Source organism: Suricata suricatta, chromosome 6 (genome assembly GCF_006229205.1).
Source record: "Suricata suricatta isolate VVHF042 chromosome 6, meerkat_22Aug2017_6uvM2_HiC, whole genome shotgun sequence".
Lineage (NCBI taxonomy): Eukaryota > Metazoa > Chordata > Mammalia > Carnivora > Herpestidae > Suricata > Suricata suricatta.
Window position 1 is genome coordinate 95,527,428 of NC_043705.1, and position 22,789 is coordinate 95,550,216.

Consider the following 22,789-nt stretch of genomic DNA (forward strand, 5'->3'; position numbering starts at 1 on the left):
ATAAAGTTTCATATTTTTTAACATATGCAATTATTTTCCATCATTTACAATACAGTAGTTACAATGACACTCCAAACAGAAAAGCAAAGTAAAAAATCAAAACACCAACTTCTGTTTCATGTAATTAGACTTATACAGAAATTAGAAGGTTAAGTAACAACTAGTTAATCACCTAATTTCACAGCTATCTGAAGTGGCACTGTTTAAGTTTCTCTCTCTGCCTCTTCCCCTCTCCCACACCCACACATACTCTCAGATAGAGATACAGATAGAGATGATAGAGATAGAGATAGAGATAGAGACAGAGATAGAGATAGAAATAGAGATGGATATTCTATCTAATATGCATATAGATATAAATTATATCACTCACAGGGTGACAGAAACAGTCTAATTGTCAATGTTGCAGAATCTGACTTGGCCTATGTCATCCCACTTCTTCTTTCTGAATGCATAGAAAGACTGCATTTCCTACCCTCCTTTGTGATTAAGTTGGGGAACTCTGACTCATTTTCCCACCTCTAGACCAAACATGAGAAGGAGAAAGCATTGATGGTGGTTATTGTTACTTTTTATTTCATTTCATTTTATTTTGAGAGAGACCTTCAAATTAAATGGGCTTGATTCAAAGAGAGAGTGAAAATATGTTGAATTCTGAAGCTTGCAATTCTCAGAGACATCTTTGCCATTCACTCTGCTAGACAAGTCTTAACAATGCTTCAGTATTTGTTTGTAAAATTAAGCTTAAACAACTTAACTATATGTGAAATTATTTTAAACTTGCTAGATTACTAGCGTAATGGTTCCTTCATCTGAATCAGTAACGCAATACAGGTAAAATATTAGATAGTGGCCCAGGGTCCTCTCCTCTACAGTGAGGTTTGTTTGGCTCCTATCACCAGATCTACAATTCACTTGCCTGGGTTCAACCCTGAAGGGGTTGCCCATGAGTTCTACCCAGGAGGACACTAATGTTGTAACCATCATTTTTTTTTAGGATATCATAACCTTGTATGCTTCTCACTGCTGCAACTATTAATCATGGAATATACATTATGACAATATTTTAACAAATGCATCAATTTGATAATTCCTAGAGCTTTCTTCTTCCTCTTCCATACTGTGTGTTTAACTCTACGGCAGTACAAGCTTATCTTTGCCTCATTTACAGCACTGAAGGTTGCCCCTGGCTAAGATCCTAGACCAAAATGAATTAACCTTCAAAGTATGGAAGAATACTTTACATAGCATGCATATTCTTTATTCTGAAAAAAGTTACTTTAAAACATTCTAAGGGTATTAGAAAAAATTAAAATTCATAATGCTTATTAAAAAACTCGAGATTTTTATAGCCCTGGTGACTTAGGTTGTTAGACGCCAGAGGAATTTTTCTCTACTTTCTTTTTTTTTTCATCTGTCATTAATTGGTGCTGTTTTTACACAGCACTGTCTTCCTCTGGAGTCACCACCTGCAGTAACTTATTATAGATTCTTCAGTTCCATTATTCATATTTGTGCTTCTGCATCTAGATACCACCCCACTTTATGTGACACATGGTGCTTAGAACTTGCTACCATCACATGTTGCAAAATAAAATAGAGATCCCATTCATCTAAACTTAATACAATTTGGCAACTCTCCAACATGGGTTGGAGAATTGTAACTTCCCAAATTTAGTGTAGTTGACAGTTTAGAAATCTAATAGGTAGTAAATTATGGAAATAGTAAAAACAACTAATGCATATGTGGGGTATAAAAGTAAACCTTTAAATATAAAACTGATAACAGTATAATTGTGTCTTTAGTGTGCTTTATGAAAACAATTCCTATTATATTTTATTTATTTACTTAATTACAATTATATTTGAGATAGAGCAGATGTGCAAGCAGGGGGAGGGACAGAGACAGAATCCCATATGACCCTGGGAACATGACCTGAGCCACAATCTAGAGTCAGACCCTCAACCAACTAACCCACCCATGCATTCCCAATTCCCATTAGAAAAGCATGGAAGTATTATGGAAGGCTATTAAATAAAAAGTCTTTGTCAATTACATTGTTTAGCATTGTTTCAGAGTCACATGAAGTTTATATATTTACCAAATCTTTTCAGATATTTTCCGAGCACTAATTTTGAAAAGCTGAGCTATTTCCAAAGCCACCCTGAGAAAAATGTCTATATATTTGATAATACATATTAAAGTCAACAAATCCTTTAAAATATTTCCATTTTCCTGTCATACAATTCATTCTAAACAATACATTGGAACCCTGAAGTAAACTTGAGACTTGCAAGCAAAGTTTCCTATAAGAAGTTTCTTGAGTTCTCTAAACAGATACAATCATAAATATTTTAGATAGATCTTTTTATATATAGAATGGTACCATATAATTAACTTTCCAAATATAAACCTTAAGAAAAAATTCTATCAAGATGCCCTATTAGCCTATACCGTAATGGAATCACAAAGGGCTGATATGTAACAGGTGAAATTGACTATATTGACAGGTTTATAATGACTAATACTTATTTAATTGTAGAATAGAAATGGCCATCTGATTCTCCTGGGTTCATTTAGCTTTATTACATACTATCTGATTTCTACCAGATTTTTGCAAGCCATGTCCTCCAAGGACTGATCCTCAGATACCTGACTGATGAAAATAAGATAAATGTCTTAGGATCTAGTCTCTCTGATCACTATAAAGAGATACAGATTGACTTTTTTCAAAAAGTATTTGAAACTTTGCTCTATACACAGGGAACCAACCAAGAGAAAGAGAGAGCCCTGGGTTGCCCAGTCCGTTAAGCGTCTGACTTCGGCTCAGGTCATGATCTCAGGGTTCATGGATTTGAGCCCTGCGTCAGGCTCTGTGCTGGCTGACAGCTAGCTCAGAGCCTAGGTCCTGTCTTCGGATTCTGTGTCTCCCTCTCTCCCTCTGACCATCCCTTGCTCACTCGCTCTCGCTCTCTCTCTCTCTCTCTCTCTCTCAAAAATAAATTTAAAAAAACATTACAAAATTTAAAAAATAATAAATCAAAAAAAATTTTTTAAAAGAAACTTTGTTCTAGGCAGGTTTCCCAGTATGCCATTAAAGATGACCAGTTGCAGCTGTAGTTTGTAATCCCAAAAGAAGAAATCCCTCTTTCTCTGAATTCATCTAACAAATCTCAGGGAAGCTCTTACTGACAGTTCTTATTTCCTGAGCCTATTACAGATCTAAGGTCTGTGATTCATGGCACTGGGATACTTACAGTCTGGCTTGCCTTATAACCTGTGATCAGGTGAGTCATGCACCGTGAGTGATAGTCTTACCAAAGCAACATGGAGTAGATTCTGGCACCAAGTTACATTTCCCATAAAAAGGTGCTATTATTCTTTGTTTTATTTTTTGTTTTTACCTTATAGTACTTCTGATGTTTTCTACATGCTGACATAATTAATTTATGAAGACTATATATAGGAAAATCTGACCAAAAATTGCCTCACTAAACCCATTTTAGCTCTATTGGAATGAAATGTATATATTCTATTTTCACCAAAGGGATTTTATAATAGAACAAGTGTGTAGTGCTAAGTAGTCAGATGAATCCTAAAGCAAGTATTCTCTTAAGTGGAATTGGATAAAACACTGTAGGGAGCTGCTCAGATGTGAACCATCACTTAAAAGGAAGCAGCAAAAAGAGTAATTTTACTTTATTTCACAATCATGGTTTGTATAATTTCCTTCCCATATATATTGAGGCTTATCTTGTGGAGTTCTTCTCTCCCTCCAAAAAAAGACATTTTTAAAAGCTTATATATATATTGAAAAAGATAATAATTACTGCATTATTTAAAAGATGATAATAATAAGCTTGCATATATTCTACCACAGTATCTAGTATATAACAAAAGTAAGAGCAGTTGAAATTTTAACAAGATACATTCGCTCAAAAATTTTAAAGAGTGAGAATTTTCCTTCCATAATATTATTCTTAAAAGCTCAAAGCGGGGTACCAGGGGGGCTTGGTCAGTTAAGTGTCCGATGTCAGCTCAGGTCATGATCTTGCAGTTTGTGGGTCCAGGCCTGCATCTGGGTCTGTGCTGTTAGCACAGAACCTGGAGCCTGCTTCAGATTCTGTGTCTCCCTGTCTCTCTGCCCCTCCCTCCCCCTCAAAAATATATAAACACTTAAAAAAAGCTTCAATGATTGTTTAAGTGGACTTTGGCTAAACTCTCTTGGCTTAGAAAACACACAGACTATAAAATATAGTATACTAGGCTTGAATATATTTAATGGTTATTTTTATTCTTTCAAAATTAGTAGTTAAAATTTGTGTAATATCCACAAACATTTTATCACAATTACCAACACATCTCAGCCCATTATTTGGGAGCACTTATTAAATGAATGCTAAATATTGTATATGTCACATAGAGTACAGAATTATAAGATATTAGGAGACACTCTATTATAATTAAATAGCAAGAGAACACACGTGTGTTTTATAATGCGCAGGACAATCTCATACATGCAGATGAATTAGCATTGAGCTATGTCTGATATAAAAAATACACACAAGCTAAACCAAAAAATTAACCTCAAAGAAGAGCAAACCACTGTTTTCCTGTATCACATCATACTGTCCTTCTGGGCCCAAATCTCCCTTGTGACTTGCATGCATGTGACCCCTCTTCCATCCTGTAGCACAGACAGGCAAAATGGCACAGGGTTTATGGGGAAATAAATCACAGGTAGCATTTCCTCCATGAAATGTAGCATGCTATGCACCAAAAAACTTGTTAAAATATGTTTATAGAGACGAGTCTAGGAACAAATAGGCAAGTTTGTTGGTGAGAGAATAAGGGTTTTTTAAAGGAAAAAGGCTTATCCTTTCTTATGCACTGGCTCATGTATGTTTGCTTAAATAGTTGCCTCACATATGGGTCACACATTAGAGAATATCCACTTCCTTTTGCCACCTAACAAAGCAGGAGAAACCTAATGGAGGACCAAGGGGATGGGAAGAGGGAAAGAGAGTTGGCAAGAGAGAGGGACACAAAACCTGAGAGACTACTGAATACTGAAAACAAACCGAAGGTTGAAGGGAAAAGGGGAGGGGGAAGGGAGGTGGTGGTAATGGAGGAGGGCACTTGTGGGGAAGAGCACTAGGAGTTACATGGAAACCAATTTGGAAATAAACTATTAAAAAAATAATAAAAATTTAAAAAATAAGTAAATAAAAGAGGCCCAAGTCTGGTTCACCTCATTTCACAATAATATTCAGCATGTGTTTAGTATCTTTTATGCACCGGGCACTCTCCTGGATATTGATGATGTAATGATGAGTTTGACAGACTCTATGGCTGTAAACAGCCCAAAGTCTAGCAACTAATCCTATCAGGTTCAGTTGTTTATTTTGTTCCACATTCTTCTTCCAAACCACCTTCAAAGCCACTGGCTGATGAAGTCTCCCTCCCCAGTAAATAGGTAGCCCACTTTTATTAAATGTTAATTATATCCCAGTGCTTTAAATGCATTAGCTGATCTAGAAGAGAAGTATTTCTTTTTCTTTTCTTTTTTTTTACAGATGTAGAAATCAAGGCAGACACATACACATAACACACCCACTCCCAAATAAGTATAAGGGTATGTTTTGAACCGAGAGGTGTGATTCCATAGTGTGTACTCTTAATCACTTTTCTAAAATGCCTCTCAAAAACTGAAACGCTTTATTGTGTTACTCTTTTGATTAAGTACAAAGAATGGTTCCTTGTTCCCACAGTGTTAAGTGCTCAGTATTTTGGCTTTTTTCTGTTATTCCCCTAGCCATCTTCCTTGGTACCTAATTTGACTGTTTTCCTGCCTAATAACTTGTGTCCACATAGTTTTCTTCCTTCCTCCCTCCCTTCCTTCCTTCCTTTCTTCCTTCCTTCCTTCCTTCCATCTCTCTCCCTCTCTCTCCTTCTCTTTCTCTTTCTTTCTCTCTTTCTCCAAACTGTCTCTCCTTTGGTCATGCTATTCCTTTAGCAAAAAAGTCTGCCCTCCATACCCACACTCCTACTCTGCCGTTTAAAAAATTCTTCCCACGGTAGACACCTTATGTCTCTGAAGCTCTGTTCATATCTGTTTCTCCAAATTACTAAGATTTACTATTATCACAGAAAGAGATATTATCCCAAAAAATAGAATAATTTAGGGTTTAGTGACTTGTTTATCTCTGTCTGTGTTTCATGTTTGCTTACTTATGTGTCCAAATAAAGTTCTGGCTTCCATGAACACATATCACATAAACTAGCATAATGTTGACTATTATGAGTATATTAATATTGTTGAATGATTAACAAATATTTCATAAATTATACTTTTAGGAAAATGACAAATGCCTGCAAAATATTTAAATTAAAAAACAAATACAAAAATCCAAAGTTTGTGGGGTTTCTTTTTACAAAAATGATTCCTTGTAAGAGAGAATATTCATTATTTTGAATCAACAAAGTCATTTACCCAGTTAGTACAGGTACTAATATATTGTTGAGCACAAAAAAGAGAAACTTTAAGGCTACCAAATTTCCAACTGGTTGTCTACATTGATTAAGAGGGAAAGGTAAATTAGCTTTCAAGTCTGTGAAATTCGTGTGTTTTCTAGTGAAATTACTCTGTTGAACTCAATAGAGATTTATAACTCATTCCCCATGCCTAGCCAAACATAGCAAATTTACTATCTAGAAACACTGGCATGTTAACCCTTAACCAAGATATGTGAAAATTCTCTCATTTCATTTCTTTCTCCAGCAACCTGTTTTTTTAATGCTTTATGATTTCTGAAGCACAGTGCTGAAATGTAAACTTTCCCTATAGTTCAAGGTTTAAATCTTAATTTGTTCAAGTGTTTCCCAGAAGCATGACACATTCAGGTACTCATATTGGTATGATATACCTAATTTTACCTTACTGCAATTCTAATGATTTCTCATTTTAAATTTAAAATATCCCATTCGTTTCTTGTGTCACAGGAGAATTCTAGAGGACCTGCTTGGCCGGCAAAATAACCATTTTGAAATAAAATGATTAAGAACCAAACAAAGGGCTTCAGCTAGCTAGTTTAACTGAAACCGATGACTAATATGCAATGCATAAAGGAGAAATGAGAGCACAGAACCTCACTAACTCAAGGATTTGGTAATGAAGGAGATGTTCTTTCTTCATTCAAGATTCGGTTTGGAAGTTGTCAACTTTTGGAGTTAGGCAGGGTAATTTTAGGAGAGCAAATTGGTTAAGGCATGCCATTCTTTTAGTGGCCAACTATCATCAGAACTTAATTTAGTAGGCTCTATTTCCAGTGGCTATTAAATAATTATCCATAAAAAATAGTCCTGATGGTGATTTTAGTGACAAGACTGTCAAAGCTTTCATATTCTCTGAAACTTTGAAATCTAGACCTGATTCTTTAGTCTGTCAATGTATATGGATTCCCTAAAATGGTTCTGACCTGTTAGCCATTATTTATGTTTGTTTGCTTGTTTATTTATTTATTTATTTACTTACTTACTTATGTATAGGTAATCACGTTAACAAAAATATTCTTATCTGTTTTACATTTTACTGAGGCTGTGAGCAGTTCTGACTTAGAAAAGTCAATTGATGATGACAATAATAAAAACAACAAAATACTAATAAATAGTAGGGTTTAGCATGATTCTGTAATCTTTCCTCAAAACTATACACTTCCTATTACACTATAACTGCATATTTTCCAAATAATCCAATGTGTTGAAGTCAGATTTAAAAGTAGGTTTATCTCAATTGAAAATTCTGAAGGCGTATAGCAAACTTCTCTTTCAACTGTAAAAATTGTAAAAATTCACCTCATCAAAATTTTACTTAGCCTAGGCAATGTGTCTTGTTCAAGATCTAGGGATTTTCCTTAAACACATCTTTGTTTGCACTTGAAAAGCAAAGTTTCAAGATGTAAACTCTAGCCAGTTCTTGGTAGCTAAAATATTACATGAAGAGTTTTTTCACCTTTTTCAAAGAAGACATGGTCTCCTCAATGAAAGCTGGGTTGGAAGCATTTCTGAGAAACTTTAAGGCCTAAACCAGACACAAGTTGTTTTCTGTAACCAAACTGATTAGAACCAAGAGTTTCATTCTGGAAATATTTCCTGTGAGGGCAAGCATTTTTTTCAAAGCATATTTTTGGTTGTTGTGACAGCAATGCGTAAAACACTTTTGATGCATCTATACAAAATGGTGTATAAAATTTCCCCTAAAAGCATTTGGAAGGAAGAGGTAACTTTGTACCAATATAAACTGGCATGGTGAAAATGATTTTGACCTCTACTTTACTGCCATTTCACCTCCACTACCCAGACACAGACTGCCTATATAAAATCAAATAAAATATGCAAACAAACTCAGAAATCAGTCCAGTGAGGTTTGGCACTGGAATGATAAAACAATCGGATCATGTAAATTCTCAATTTAGATCTGTACTTTTGGGTGGTATCAGCTGAAAAACATCCATGTACAAATTTCATCAGGCATTTATTGGACATCTATTATGTGCATATACCAGAGGTCAGCAAACTTTTTTGATAACTAATTTGGTTTTCAAGGTATATGATGTATTTCACAGCTACTCAACAGTGCTACTGTACCATAAAAGCAGACTGAAGCAATTATAATAACTATTATGTTGTGTTATAGTAAAACTTTATTTATAAAAACAGGTGGCAGGCCAAATTTAGTTAGTGAGCTATAGTTTTGCTGATTCCTGACACAAACCTTTGAGGCACAAAAATATTCATAAGTGACAAAAATATAATTAAAGAGCTCACACTAACAAAAGTTGTTAGAATGAAATAGATTATTTTGGTAATATTTTAGGATATAAAATCAATATACAACATCAATTTCATTTTTATGTATCAAAAACTATCAGAAAATTAAGAAAACAGTGTCATTTTTAAATGGCATTAAAACAAATAAAATACTTGTGAATAAACTTAACCAGGGAGGGGAAAGATCTATACACTGAAAATTTTAAGACATTGATAAAAGAAACCAAAGCCACAAATAAATGGAAAGATATTCCATGCGATGGATTTGGAATAATCAATGATGTTAAAATGTCCACTACTCAAAGTGATCTATCCAAAATTATCTACAGATTCAATGCATTCCCTATCCAACAGCATTATTTTCACAAAAATACAACAATCCTAAAGTGTATATGGAACCACAAAATATCCCAAATTGCCAAAGCAATCTTGAGAAAGGACACAGCTGGAGGCATTATTCTGATTTCACAGTATATTATAAAGCTATACTAGTAAGAACAGTATTGACACAAAAACAGACATAAGTCAATGGAACAGAATGGAAAGCTCATAAATAAGACTGTGTATATAAGTCAATTAATTTACAACAAAGAAGCCAAGAATATACAACAAGGAAAGACAGTTTCTTCCATAAATGGTACTGGGAAAATTGGACAACCACATGGAACAGAATGATACTGAACCTGTATCCCAAATTAAACTCAAAATAGACTAAAAGCTTGAACATAAGACCTAAAATTATAAGATTCCTAGAAGAAAATGGGGGAGGTGAGATCCTTGACATCAGTCTTGGCAATGATTTTTCAGATTTAACACCAAAAGCAGAGGCAATACAAGCAAAAATAAGTAGGTGGGACTATATCGAACTAAAATGCTTCTGCACAGCAAAGGAAAGCATCAACAAAGTGAAAAGAAACCTATGTAATTAGAAAATATTTGCAAACCACATCTCTGAAAATGGTTAACAGTGAAAATAAGTAAGGAACTCACACAACTTAATAGGAAACAGAACAACAACAACAAAACAAGAAAAAACACCCAAATGGCCCAGTTAGAAAATAGGCAAAGGATTTGAATAGACATTTTTCCAAAAAAAGACAAATAGTCACGAGGTACATGAAAAAGTGCTCACCATCAATAATTATTAGGGAAATGCATTCCAAAACCACAATGATATATCACCTCATACCAATATGCTATCAAAAAGACAAGAGATAACAAATGCTGGCAAGGATATGGAGAAAAGGAAACTCATGCACACTGTTGGCAGGAATGTAAACTGTTGGAGCCACTATGGAAAAGAGTATGGAGATTCCTCAAAAAATTAAAATCAGAACTACAATATGATCAAACAATTCCACTTCTGGGTATCTACCCAGAAGAAACAAAATTATGATCTCAAAGAGATATCTGTACTCCATGTTTATTACATCATTACTCAAAATAGCGAAGACATGGAAACATACTGTCTATAGATAGATGTATGCTAAAATTTATATGTACTTATATGCATGTATATATGTTTACTTATATACACACAATATAAAATTATTCAGCCTTAACAACAAAAGAAACCCTGTCATTTGTGACAACATGAGTGAACCTGAGAGTTTTATGCTAAGTGAAATAAGCCCGACAAAGGAAGACAAATGCTGCATGGTATTCCTTATATGTAGACTCTTTTTCATTGTTATTTATTTTTGAGAGACAGAGAGAGACAGAGCACAAGCAGGGGAGGGGCAGAGACAGAGACACAAAGTCAGAAGCAGGCTCCAGGCTCTGAGTGGTCAGCACAGAGCCCAGTGTGGAGCCTGAACTCACCAACTGTGAGACATGACCTGAGGTGAAATCGGATGCTTAACCAACTGAGCCACCCAGATGCCCCACACATAGACTCTTAAAAGGGAAAATATATATAGAGAGATGTATATATACACATACACAATATATATTTATATATAAATAAAAATATATAAATAAAAAATATATATAATGTGTGTGTGTGTGTGTGTGTGTTGAACTCATAGAAAATGAAAATTGATTGATAGGAGACTGGTAAGGAGTATCAACTTTTAGTTGTAAAATGAATACGGTATGAGAACCTCATGTATAACACAATGGTCACAGTTGATAACACTGTACTATGTAATGGAAAATTTGCTAAGAGTAAAATTTAAACACTCTCACCAAAAAAAGAGAGAAAAGTTAATATGTGAGGTGATGAATGAGTTGTATTACTTAATGTATACATAGGGCAAATCATCATGTTGTACATTTTAAACATGTTACAATTTTATTTGACAATCATAACTCAATAGAGCTGAGAAAAATAAAGAGCTTACAGTTCAGAGAGAGAGTGATATTCTTATATACTTGAAAGAGAAGAATCATAACATTGCAACAAGTGCTATACAGAAAATAATAGAAAATTATGCTGGATCTTGAAGGGTGATTAGGATTTACCAACTGACTATTGGGGTAGAAGTAACCTCTACATAATGAGACTGGCATCAACAAAAGGATCAATAAGTGAAAATGTAAGTATAAGACAGTCTGGAAAAAGTAGAGTCAAATGTAACTAAAACAATAGGACCTTTAGAAGACTTTAGTAAGAGAGGCTAGAGAATGCATCTCAGTATCATGTGGTCAGTCCTTGAATAATATGTTGGAGGATTAGATTTGCTGCTTTAATTGATGGCACATTCTAAGTTTAGAAACCATGTACATTTTTTATAATGATTTATCATTATTAATTTGCTAGTTTATCTTCTTTTTCAGTGGTCAACTCCATTTTTCATTGGCTTGTAGTTATTGTATTCTTTATAAATTTCATTTGTGTGGAAACATTTTTCCTACTTTTTATTGTGCATTCCTCCTCCAAATCAGGAGCATCTCATGTCTTAGACCTAGATCACAGATGTATGTCCATTACGTCACTCCTTATGAATTCCAATTTATATCCAACGACTCAGTTTTGTTCATACAGTGTTTAGTATTATAATTTTTCTTCAAGAAATTATCAAAGGAAAAAATACATTTTTATGTGTTTTTCTAGCCATGAGCCCTAATTTTTTATTCCACCTAATGGGAAAATTGAGTTGATCAATGCCTCCCATTAAAAAACTATATTTATTATATTATATTTATTATGTTAAAATTATATATATAAACATATATTGATGTGATTTTCCTTTGACTAATAAATCTTACCTTCATTCAGAAGGATTTATGTATTTTTTCAAAATGCAGAAATGGGTACTTGACTACAATACAAATTTTTTCTTTAATACCAAAAGGTTTGATAGGTTTTTGTGGGGTTTTCTCCCCACAATGATGATTTTTTCCTGCTCTGCTGTTCTTTCTTTTTTTTTTTTTTAATGTTTATTTATTTTTGAGAGACAGAAACAGAGTACAAGCAGGGAAGCGGCAGAGAGAGACAGACACAGAACCTGAAGCAGGCTCCAGGCTTTGAGCTATCAGCACAGATTCCAGCATGGAGCTCAAACCCATGAACCAGGAGATCATGGACTGAGCTGAAGTCAGACACTCAACTGACTGAGCCACCCAGGTGTTCTGTCTTCTGTTCTTTCTAATAGCTTTTCTAAGTTGATCCCTGCCCTCTCAAAAATACCATTCACTCCTACCCAAAACTTCCCAGATTTTCATGTGGCTGAAAATAGGTTCGATGACGGTACCACATCTGTTTGTTGCACTAACTTGAGGACCATTTGTTCTGAGATATGGTGTAGCCACATATGATTTCTTTGATCATCTCATGGCCAATAAGGACTATATTAACCAACTATTATTTCTTACAGAAATTAGAAATTATCCATGCATTGATAAGAGCTGGGTATTTACATAACACGATTGATTTGCCTCCTCTTGAATTTTTCCCATAGTTCATGAAATACTTGCAATGTTTCTTGCATAGGGATCAAAAACAATAATAATCTTATAACATTTTTAGGACTGTATGTTGAAGGTATACAATATTTATACAATAAATATTACTTCCCTTCCCCTCCTCTAAATATTTTATATATCCAAGAATTGAAATAAGTTGAGGATAATATGGTGACACTTTATATTTGTTAAATAGTTGGAGAATATAGAAAACAGTATATGCTAAGGGTCTCTTAACATGAAGAATGACTGGTTGGTATAAATTACAGATATCTTTGACAAAAATAATCCTGCAATGTAGTCTAGCCGAGTATATGTCATAATCTTTACCAACTTTATCCTCTTCAGCAAAGCATAATTATATTTTTCTCTTAAAACCAGAAATGTGAGATAGTTCATAAAATACTACCAAGTATTATTAATCAGTTTTAGGATCAGTAAATATTCTCCTTTTTTGAACATTTAGAAAATCATTTTTTAAATATCAAGAAGGGGATAATAGAGCTGCATAGACAAATTTTTCTTTAAAATCTATAATATCTAATATATCCCAAGACCGACTCACTGCGACTGTTAAAAAAAAATGAACATATCTAGCCATTCTCCTTACAGTGTTTACATGCTTGGAAACCATGTAAGCATTTATTTTAATTCATATATTAATTTCTATCAGAGCAAAATAGCAAAGTTATTTTCAAAAGTTTATTAGTTGCCTAAATGAAAACATCAAGTATACCCTCCCAAAATAGTTTGCGTTGCAAGAACAAATTTCTGTCGGTGCAACTTCATAGTCTGGCACTAAATTCTGTGCACAGTGAGCACGGCTACTGTGCAATTTATGGCATATGCATTACAGCAGATCTCAAGTAAATTATGAACTCTGTGTGTTACCTAGGCGCTGTCAAACGCGGATTGATTTGGACAGTTTGTAGTTAATTAAGTTCATTCCAATTCTGTCTCTTCATCCAATTTCAAAGCATTCTATATTGAAAGCCTATTTTCAATTAGTAAGAAGGATGAAACAAAAAGAATTAATTACAAAAGTGACAATCCCCATTTAAGTCTTCATAGTGGAGCAATTATGTATCTTAAAAGTTAAGAAATTGAAGAGTTGTACTTGTCTAATACATTCTGTCCTTGATGTGTATCATATATATATATATTAAAATTTGACATAGGCATGCCATTACAGTGAGGAAAAGAAAATGCAGTGATTGAAGGTAGCTGTAGTTACTACAAGTTAAACAAGGGAACACCTTTTATGTAGGCATTTTACTTAGTACTTAATTATTAAGAATTAAACTTGTCTTCAGAACAATATAAATATGGCAGATATTTAGAAAATTTTCTGATAAGACATATTTATTTGTGAATCTTACAAAGCTGGGAAGTACGGGTAGTTTTTCAAAACCTACTCGGTGATTCTTATATAATAAACCACCACCCTCCAAACTTATGCAATCCTGTCACTGGCGAAGAGCCTCTGAACCTGACCAGCATAACTGATAGGAGGCATAGCCGATAAGTGAGGGGAGCCGTACAGATCTACCATAAATGCCTAGCTCTTCCACTTACTAGAAATGGTTTTGGCAGGGAATTTTTTAACTTTTCTCTTACTCATTAAAAGGTTTATAAAATGAGAGTAATACTATAAAATCTATGGGGAAGAGTCAAGAATTAAGAAGACAGTTATGTATTTAACCCAGTACCAAGCATAGTGAATGGTTATTTATCATCATTCTAATAATAGTGATATTTAAAAATCAAACACCTGGGTCCTCCTAATTTCATACCTAAATTATTATAACAGAATATTATTGTGCAGATGTTCCTGGAAGCAAGAAGGAAACTTCTAACTAGGGGCGCTTGGGTGGCTCAGTCGGTTAAGCCTCCGACTTCGGCTCAGGTCAGATCTCACATTCGTGGGTTCGAGCCCCGCGTTGGGCTCTGTGCTGACAGCTAGCTCAGAGCCTGGAGCCTGCTTCCGGTTCTGTGTCTCCTTCTCTCTCTGACCCTCCCCCTCTCATGCTCTGTCTCTCTCTGTATCAAAAATAAATAAAAAAACATTAAAAAAATTTAAAACACATAGTGTTGGTGATAGAATAAGGAAATGTGTATCTAATATTCTTTGGTGGATGATGAACTGGTACTACTGTTCCTGAACCTGATATGGTATCATAATCAGTATAATAAATCTGTATAATCTACAGACCAGCAACTCCAGCAATACTAAAATCACTATTACTAAATCTCACATAGAATTATAGCATAAATTACTAGATATAGGTAATTTAGCTATATTCACAAGAAAGCTCATTATAGTAACAACAAAAAGACAAAATAAAATTCAAAATCTCAAATAGTCCATTAATAGAGGAATTGTAGATCCAAAATAAAAATACTTCAGAAATTTTTTAAATAGTGAAATCAATCCACTAACTTGGAAATACATAAATAACATATTATTGGTCAATAACAAAACTGGGTGAATTCATGTTCATACATATATACAGAAGCAAAAGATTGTTTATACACTATTATGACAGTAGTTAACCCTGAAAGATGAGGATTTGAGGAGAGAAGATAAATTTTTAATAATTTGTCCTTAAAAATTAGTTAGGCTAAGGTTTTACTGATTTGTGTGTGTGTGGACTTTTGTCTTTCCTAAATTTTTCCAAAATTACTATGAGTTACATTTAGAATCAGAAAATAACATTTTAAAACATGTTTCCTTAGGGGCACCTGGTAGTTCAGTTGGTTAGTGTCTAGCTTTGGCTCAGGTCATGATCTCATGGTTTATGGGTTCGAGCCCCATATTGGGCTCTGTGCTGACAGCTCAGAGCCTGGAGCCTGCTTTGGATTGGGTGTCTCCTTCTCTCTCTCTGCCCCTCCCCTACTCATCCTCTGTTTCTCTCTGTCTCAATCATAAGTAAACATAAAAAAATTTTTTAAAAAGAGGAAAAAAATGTCTCCTTGAATTAAAGCCAACTTATAACCATGTAAACGATATGTGTCAGTATAAACATACTTTATAGACAGACTTCTGGATGCATTCTACAGTGAACCTACCAACATGGTCTGTTCTTTTACCTTTTTGTGCCTCAACTGTAAAATGAGCATGAAAATACCAACTGCATAGTCTTATTTTAGGAAACTGCAGTTTAGACACCAACAAGTTACTGAAGTAACTGAAGTTACTAAAGTATATGCTTAGTTCCTGACATATAATGAGACTTCAATAAACATGCTTGTAGGATTCTTTATTGTTGTTCGTGGTGATACTGGCCATGCAGAAGAAAAGGGAAGTTTGGCTTTATTTAATGAAGTAAAATATGGCAACTGATTGAAAACATAGTTTCTTTTGAGATACCATCCAGTTTCTTGAAGAAGTTGGCTATATCAAGATTATTTTCCATTAGTACTCTTTAAATCACCATGCCATGCTTACCTCCCTCCTTCTCTATACTGGGTCTGGGTGACTAGCCAGTCTTCAATTTATACTCTCCTCTTCCGCATCTTTTTTTTTTAATGTCTATTTATCTTTGAAGGAGAGAGAGAGTGTGAGAGGGGGAAGGGCATATAGAAAGGGAGACACAGAATCAGAAGCAGGTTCCAGGCTCTGAGCTGTTAGCACAGAGCCCGCTGAGGGGATCAGGTCCATGAACCAGGAGATCATGACTTGAACCGAAGTTCTGATGCTCAACCTACTGAGCTACCCAGGTGTCCCTCCTCTTCCCTGTCTTTATGCCTTTGTATCACCTTTTTCCACCAATGGGAGTGGCCTCACCATCTATGGAAATTGGATCCATCTTCTGAAGAACAGATCATTCTTACACTATCATTCCCCTTCCCCCAACACTTCTGCACTTTGTTTTCATTCCATTTGCTTAGTTCTGACCTTTTGCCTTATATAATTATTTGTGTCAATGTAAATTATCCCACCAGATAAACTTCTTCATCAGAGTAAGACTATGGAGGTTAAGGGATGGTAGGATGTGTTAAACTTGATGCGTACACAGACCTTACAAAACCACTTATACATAGAAACTATTAAGTGATTATTAACTGGTTTTAATACACCTTGATGATGGAGGAGCTAGGGAGGATGCAAATATAACACTTAATTTTTTGCCTAGGTGATGATGATGCTATAAAGAAAATAAGATAGTGAGGATTTCTGCTTAAACTGAACAGAGAGAGACATTGCTTTTTCAACTCCCACTGTCAAGCTAACATAAAAAAGAGAGCAACAAAAGCAGTAAAAAAAGTCTCATTCTCAGTGAAACCAGGAAAAAACAACCCTAAGCCACAAAATATAAAGAATAAAATTTGAACAAAATCAAGGGAAAATATAGGGGGGAAAAAATGAAACCATTTTTTAAAGCATGAGTTAGTATTGTAGGTAGCACATCCTGAAGGATGAAATAAACAATCCTTTACTTGAAGAGATGAATTTGAGTGACTGAATAAGCCAGAGGGATATGCCTGGACTCTGTTTCCCATGTCAATGCTTAGATGTGAGGTTAAAGACAGACACTCACAGAGGTAAGTTGGTAGCAGGGAAAGGAAAATAAAAAGCATTGTGTATTAGTTTCTGACAGCTGCATAAATGCAACTGCTAAATCGCAATACATGAAGCCTCGATGAAATTAATTATTTTAAAGGAAAATGTAGATTTATTAATTTATCTCAGAAGGTAAAAAAAGACTATACAGTTACCAAAGAAGTAACCGAAAATGTGGTCAAAGAGCTACCTCTCAAAGGTTATGAGATGCTGATAGTTCAGCAAGTAAAATCTATCAAACCTTTAGGAACCAGAACCAGAACATTAAAAAAATTGTTTTTAATAGTTTTAAAATGTCCCCTCAGGTTTTTCTATAAAGTCATAACTCTGATGTCAAACTATAATAACGATGGACTCAAAAAAGAAAGGAAGAAATGGATGGAATATAAGCAAAGCTCACTTATCAATATCAAGACCAAAAGTCTGAGGGAAACATCAGTAAAGTTAATCTAGGAGCATTTATATAGAATTACAGATAGGATTCAGCCTTGGACTGTTGAGATGGTTCAATATTGAAAAATGTTTATATTAAGAGTTCAGAGGTTGTATGCTTATCTCCACCAAAACTTCAAATGGTATTGTGTAAAATTTAACATTCATTCTGATCAAATTTACAGTAAAAGAAGAATCAATATAAGAAACAAACAGTCACTATAAATAGACACACATTCTCTTTTGGAAATGGAAATATTAAAGATGTAAGTCAAGAAAGCTCAAAATTTATGTTTAGGAATTGTTAGCAATATTACATAGACTAAATATAAAATAACATAAAGGAAAACAAAATATAATTATCTGCAAAAAATTTCATCACATATTCCAGAAATCACAAAAGATTCAGTGGTAATATTACAAATCTAGCAACATTTAGTACAAAATTCAAAGTGTTCTGTCTTGGCCCATGCAAGCGGTCTTCTCCTCACTTCTCAGGAAGAAGACTCTACTAGTGCTGCCAATGTGTGCATGTATGTATATGTAAATGTATATGTGTAGTATAGAATTAAGACACGCTTAAAGAGAGACAAACGGGGGTTCCTGGGTGACTCCATTGGCTAAGCGGCCACCATCAGCTCAGGTTATGATGTTGCAGTTTGGGGGTTCCAGCCCCGCACAGGGCTCTGCACTGACAGCTCAGAGGCTGGAGCCTGCTTCGGATTGTGTGTGTGTGTGTGTGTGTGTGTGTGTGTGTGTGTGTGTCTGCCCCTCCCTCACTCGTGCTCTGTCTCTCTCAAAAATAAATAAAAATATTTTTAAAAAAGAGAGAGACAAATTGAAGAATCAAGACCAGCAACTTTGCATAGCAAAGAGTCTGGATATATATGAAGATGAAGTCAAAAATACAGAAGAAAAAAGGACTGATGGCAAAGGTGGATGTGTTAGAAAGTAAAGACTTCTAAACTTTGCGAATCAGAGACAGATTGTGATCATGTGCAGAAGGGCAATTGTCCAAAGAAGTTTGCAGTTGTGACCTATAAGTGGAATCAGGTAGCAGCTGGGACAGCCAACCAAACCCATTATGTATGGGGGGAAATTTCAGGAGAACAAAAGAGTTCATCTCACATCTTCTGGGTAAACTTTGAACTCTGAACCTAAGAGCTAGATAAAAATCCTTTGGAAATGATAGCACATTACACTATGTACTGATATCCAATGATCAATTTTTTTATATTGGTAGGAAATGAAGACCATACTACCTGTCACCCAACTTGGTGGCATATTCTTACAAGAGGTGTTCCTTTCTTCAGAGGCATTAATTGTGACTATAAAAAAGTAGAGTGGTACAAAGTTTCAGTTCTGGATTCTAAGCCCTGAATTCAAATCCTAGGGTTTTTAACAAATTTCTGAACCTTCTGAGTATTGGTTCCTTACCTATAAGAGGTGAATAATCTTATATCTCTTACATAATTTTGTTGGGAGCATGAATTAAATAACATTTAATATAAAATTAGATTTGTATATACTCAATAAATATCGATTTTTATGAAACACACCTGTGATAAGTTTCTGGGAAAATATGTCACTGTTTAGTCTGTCATCTCCATCCACAAAATTCTTTAGTTCTAGCTTACTTTATAAGCACATCATGCCAGAAAAGGCACTTTTTATTTTGAACACATCATACTAGGTAAGGCAATTTTTAATGTTTAAAAGTCCTCATACCTCGATTTACTTTTTTAATCACAATTAGTTGTCACAAGAAAAGTTTTAAATCCTCACTTAAAAGTTTACACACAGTAAAGTATAGATTATGTTCAGTTTCACGGTGAGCAACTATCCAAAGAAAAGTCAAGATATAATACAGTTGTTGGATTTTAGAAGAAACTATGTTTACAACTTCACAAAACTGAAGAGAAAAATTATTTGGATGTGGAGATAGATTTCCGATCCTGGAAAAAAAAGAAACCTCACTGGCACTCGCTGTGTTTCCCTTCAAAGGGATGATCAGCTTTATGCATTTCTAATTTTTGCTCCATTGAACATATAGACATAACCTGAATAAACCCTTATCATTTGTTTTCAAATGAGATACCCTGATTCCTTTCCATATTGCTATTTATACTGTCCATAAGACATCCAGCGTGATGACACAGGATGAAAATGGCTTCTAGCCCTACCCATAAGTCCACTGAGCTATAAAGCAAATTTGTTAACTTCACTTATTAGAGTTTAAATTGGCATGTATTGGCAGTTTGTCACTGGCATTGACTTCCTGCCCTGAAGCCAATGTTACTGCTCTAACTACTGGTTCATTCTTTATCACCAGGTTTATAGCTCACTACTTTGGCCTCTGTGAGGAGGTAATGTTTGAGAAGTCTGCATCACAGTACCATTTTTAGTACTACCCTGAAAACTGAGCTATGGACAACTTCACCCTGGATCTTTAGCTAGCTATCTTTACAAATTCTCAAGCATTGAATAACTCCACCCAAAAACTCATTTAGTCAGCAAATATTTATGAGGCCTAGCTATGATGACTTAGAAATTTTGGTAGATAGAAAAAAGTAATAAGACATGGTGTCTGCTCTTAAATGTCTTATAGCTTAACTAGAGACAAAACAAATGTATAACTAACCATCAGAGAAAAAATGATCACCTATTTCAAATGTGTGGCATGTTTGTCCAGTTCTTGTTATCCCCAGTGTGACCCTGGTAGTGTCAATCACCACTTGCTTTTGTCTACTGCAGGCACTTAGCTGGTCTCCCCTCCTTTGAATCTGTCTTCTCCATGGCAATGACAGTGACCTTTGTGATGTATAAATACAATAATATAGCCTCCATTTAACACATGCCTCAATGCTTCTCCAATGCTTTTAGGACAAAGTTCAAATTTCTTAACATGGCTTATGTGGCCCACTCAGATCTACACCATATCCAGCCCATTACTCCAGATTTCTCTCTTATCCTTTTCTTCCTTATGCTGTATACTATAACCATATCAAACTCCTTCATCCCTAAAACTTCATGTATCTTTAAACCTCTAAGCTATGAAACAAGCTAGTCCCACTGCCTAAATCTTTCTCTTACCATTTTTCACCCTACCCCATATTTGAGCCTGCATAATTTTTACTTAATCTTTATACATATGCAGAAATGTTACTCTCCCTAGGAAACCTGCACTGACCCATATATTTGATTACTTTCCCTATCCTGTCTCAATATGTGTTCATTTGATGCTTTGTTTATACTTTATCACTGTATTCTAATTATTTTTACTATTATTTTGCTGAATATTAATGTTCCTAAAGACAGGGAATGTTTCTGTCAAATTTATTGTTGTACCCAATATCCAACTAGTACATACCAGACTCTCAATAAATATCAGGAATGAATGAATGAGCTGCATAATGTAAGTGTAATAGAAATTCAGAAAAAAAGATCAGTGTGACTAGAATAATCATGAAGGATCTGTGAAAAAGCATTTGATAAATAAATAGGATTTTGAAAACTAGAAGAGAAGAAAAAAGCATTTTATACTAAGTAAAAGGAAATTTATAGCAAAGAACTAACAATTATATTAAATAAGAAGCAGAGTTTCATAACATGGTATGCATATTATTAGCAGTGGGAAATATAACTGGCTAGGTGTATGGTGAAGGCAGATCATGAAAAATCTTTAGAAGAGGCAGAGAAGCAAATAAGTTTACTGTGATTAATTTATTTTTTGCCTACTTCAGACTTACTATGGTTTTCAATCAGAGGATGCTTATACTGAACAAATCTGGGAAAATAACCAGCCATTATCTCATCAAATATTGCCCCTTTATTATTCTCTATTATTTTTGCATTCTCAACAAGTGCATGTTAGTACTTGTCATTCTCTGTTTCTCACTTTCATATTTTTCACTGCTTCATCTGTCTTATGTTGCACTGTTATTTCTTCAGATTGACTGTTTACCAAACACATCTTCATCTAATCTGTTGTTAAACCTATCCGTTGTATTTTTATTCAAACTATTACACTCTTTCAAGTCTCCATTTTCCTCAAATATATGCTCATTTTAAAAATAGTGGTGTGGTTCTTTATCACATTTTAAATATTAACATTTTCAGAATGTTCCTTTTACATCATTGTATAATTTAATTATCTGAAGATCCTGAAGTCTGATCCCATTTTGCTCTTGCTTACGATGGCTTGTTGCCTTGCCTGTTTTGTTTTGTTTTTGTTTGTTTTTTAAAATAGTTTATTGTCAAATTGGTTTCCATACAACTCCTAGTGTTCTTCCCCACAAGTGCCCTCCTCCATCACCACCACCTCTTTTCCCCGCTTCCCCTCTCCCTTCAACCCTCAGTTGGTTTTCAGTATTCAATAGTCTCTTGAGTTTTGCGTCCCTATCTCTCCTCAACTCTCTTTCCCTCTTCCCCTCCCCCTGGTCCTCCATTAGGTTTATCCTGTTCTCCTGTTAGGCCTATGAGTGCAAACATATGGTATCTGTCCTTCTCTGCCTGACTTATTTCGCTTAGCATGACACCCTCAAGGTCCATCTACTTTCCTACAAATGGCCAGATTTCATTCTTTCTCATTGCCATGTAGTACTCCATTGTATATACATGCCACATCTTCTTGATCCACTCATCAGGAGATGGACATTTAGGCTCTTTCCATGATTTGGCTATTGTTGACAGTGTTGCTATGAACATTGGGGTACATGTGCTCCTATGCATCAGCACTTTTGTACCCCTTGGGTAAATCCCTAGCAGTGCAATGGCTGAAGGACCTGAATATGAGATAGGAAACTGTCAAAACCCTCAAGGAGAAAGTAGGAAACAACCTCCTTGACCTCAACTGCAGCAATTTCCTACTCAACACATCCCCAAAGGCAAGGGAAATGAAAGCAAAACTGAACTCTTGGGACCTCATCAAGATAAAAAGCTTCTGTACTGCAAAGGAAACAATCAAGAAAACTAATAGGCAACCGACAGAATGGGAAAAGATAGTTGCAAATGACATATCAGATAAAGGGCTAGTATCCAAAATCTACAAGCAACTC

General features: G+C 34.8%; 1 long non-coding RNA gene across 2 annotated transcripts in view; it reads right to left on the minus strand.

Annotated features, from left to right (window-relative positions):
• Positions 1-20,472, minus strand: part of LOC115294874 — a 103,849-nt gene extending 83,377 nt beyond the window's left edge. The window contains exons 1-2 of one of the 2 annotated variants that reach the window (XR_003910198.1): positions 20,395-20,472; positions 18,995-19,060 (exon numbers count right to left, since the gene is read on the minus strand). This is a non-coding gene — a long non-coding RNA (uncharacterized LOC115294874). Of the gene's footprint in view, positions 1-18,994; positions 19,061-20,373 lie in introns of both variants that reach the window. The other variant, XR_003910199.1, reaches the window with a different exon arrangement.
• Between the last annotated feature and the right edge of the window lie 2,317 nt (positions 20,473-22,789).